Source organism: Neophocaena asiaeorientalis, unplaced genomic scaffold (assembly GCF_003031525.2).
Source record: "Neophocaena asiaeorientalis asiaeorientalis breed wild unplaced genomic scaffold, Neophocaena_asiaeorientalis_V1.1 scaffold280, whole genome shotgun sequence".
NCBI lineage: Eukaryota > Metazoa > Chordata > Mammalia > Artiodactyla > Phocoenidae > Neophocaena > Neophocaena asiaeorientalis.
In genome coordinates, this window is record NW_020185321.1 from 6,000,731 (window position 1) to 6,003,465 (window position 2,735).

Here is a 2,735-nt window from a genome sequence, read left to right on the forward strand (position 1 = left end):
TCAGACAGAGTAAGACAAATATTGTATCACTTGTATGTGGAAACTAAAAATAGTACCAATGAACTTATATACAAAACAAAAACAGGCTCACAGACATAGAAAACAAACATGGTTATCAAAGGGGAAGTGGGGGGGATAAATTAAATTAGGAGTATGATATTAACAGATAACATACTACCATATATAACATAGATAAACAATAAGGATTTACTGTATAGCATTGGGCACTATATTCAATATCTTGTAATAACCTATAATGGAAAATAATTTTTTAAAAGAATATATGTATATATATTCACTGTATGTAGGAATATATATATATACGCCATATGTTTGTATATACATATACATGTGTATATGTAACCAAATCACTGTGCTGTACACCTAAAACTAACACAATACTGTAAATCAACTATACTTCAGTTAAGTAAATAAAATTAACAAAGAATAAGATAAAAAGAAACTATTTGGAAATTAAAAATCACCTATATTATAAGTCCAGAATCAATTTTTAAAAATCCATTGTAGACTTTTAAAAAAAAAATGCTCAAATTGTCCTATATTTGGCCAGTGGGAATCCCCTCAGTTTGGATCCTGTGTCCTTTTATCATGATTACTGTAGCCTGTGATAGCTTCTTTTTTTTCTAACAAGATGCATTGGTCAGCTACAGAGCACATTAGGGCATTTATTAATAAATAAAGGGGGAAAATGGAGCATTTATCCTGCCTTTCCTCTATGAACTATATTTCAAGACAACCAAAAGTTGGTGAAGGAAAGTTCTTTATTATTAGAGAATTCTAGCTAATAAAGGTCAAAGGAATGATAGAATCCAAAAAATGACACTTTTTTTTATGAAATAATGGATCTTGATGGTATCAGTGGATGTGAAAACCATTAGGTGAGAGATTATTCGAAGGTTTTAAAGGACAGAGCAGAATGACAACCCGCTAACCTATAGTAACATCTCTAAATTAAATCAGCAAGGCTGTGTGCTTCTTGATGTAATGCAATGGATGTGTACTACCTGTGGAGTATTCTTGTCCAAAATATTGATTCAGAAGTGTAATTTAGAGCTTCCCTGGTGGAGCAGTGGTTCAGAGTCAGCCTGCCAATGCAGGGGGCACAGGTTCGTGCCCCGGTCTGGGAGGATCCCACATGCTGTGGACCGCTGGGCCCGTGAGCCATGGCTGCTGAGCCTGTGCGTCCGGAGCCTGTGCTCCACAACGGGAGAGGCCACAACAGTGAGAGGCCCGCGTACCACAAAAAAAAAAAAAAAGTGTAATTCAGTCTCTAAACATACCAGTTTACAGGAAACTTGGGAAATAAATGAACAAATTCATGACACAAAGAAGCAAACAGCCAAATCCAGAATGTGGGAAATTCCACAAAATAAAAGGCTTAGTTTCTTTTTTTTTTTTAAGGCCTAGTTTCTTAACCAATATATGTTAAGTTAATAAAAACAGAATTTTACAAATTAAAAGAGACTTGAGACATATTAATTAAATACAGTGTATGGAATGTATTGAGATGCTTGTGTTAAAATGTACCCAGGATTTGCTTTAATCAGGTATGGTAAGTCACGAAGACATGGAAATGATTATCATGAAGGAAGACGCTTATACGCGGAGATTTCTGCAAACAGGAGGAACCGAGTATATGTAGGAGAACATGGAAGGAGCACCTAGTCCTGTTAGGAGGCAGAAGGCGGAAGAGGGCAGAACATGACTCAGAACCTTTACTGGAGTTTTCCCAGGAAAGAATGGGTGACGTGATGCCAGGTAGGTACACTGAGCAAGTTTAAGGCTGGGTAGATTGAATAATTTTGTGGGCTCTGAGCTCCAGTGGTGGTCCTCAGTTGTCCAGTACCTGGCCCTGGGGTGATTTAGGGCAGGAGAAATAATGGCTTGGTGTATGAGAGTTTGATAAAGGAGATGTTTGATAAAGGGGTGTGGACTTTGGATTGGTTGGCTTGTATATCAATGGCATGCTTGCCAAGAGGGTCATTTGTCAAGGAATTTGCTAGCCCTAGAAGCGGTAGTCTCTCCAAGATCAAGTCCCCAAATGCCAGAGCATCAAGAATACAGAAAATAAGAAAATACAGGCAATACAATCCTGATTTGGACAAATAAAAAAAAGACAACTTTTTACATTATTGTGAAAAAGTAAACCTGGAGTGGGTATTAAATTATATTAAATAATTATTATTCATTTGCTAGGCATGATGATGGCATGGGAGTGGACCAGGGCTCAAACCCCTGTTTCCTTATGCATTAGAGAGCCATACTGAAGTATTCAAGGATGAAATTATATGTATGATTTGCTTTATAATACTAAAGAAAAAATGGGAAGGATAGATGAAACAAGATCAGAAAAATGCTGTAAATCGCTGAAGCCGGGTAATGGGTACATAGGGTTCACTGTGCTATTCTTACTACTTTGCATATATTTGAAAACTTCCATAATAAAGTTTTTGTCTAAGTGGAAAATCTGAAATTTTAGACTACTTAGTGATAAATGATAATTTGATCCCTACAGATAAAAATTTGTGGGAAGGGCTTCCCTGGTGGCGCAGTGGTTAAGAATCCACCTGCCAATGCAGGGGACTCGGGTTCAAGCCCTGGTCCAGGAAGATCCCACATGCCGCGGAGCAACTAAGCCCATGCACCACAACTACTGAGCCTGTGCTCTAGAGCCCATGAGCCACAACTCCTGAAGCCTGGGCGCCTAGACCCTG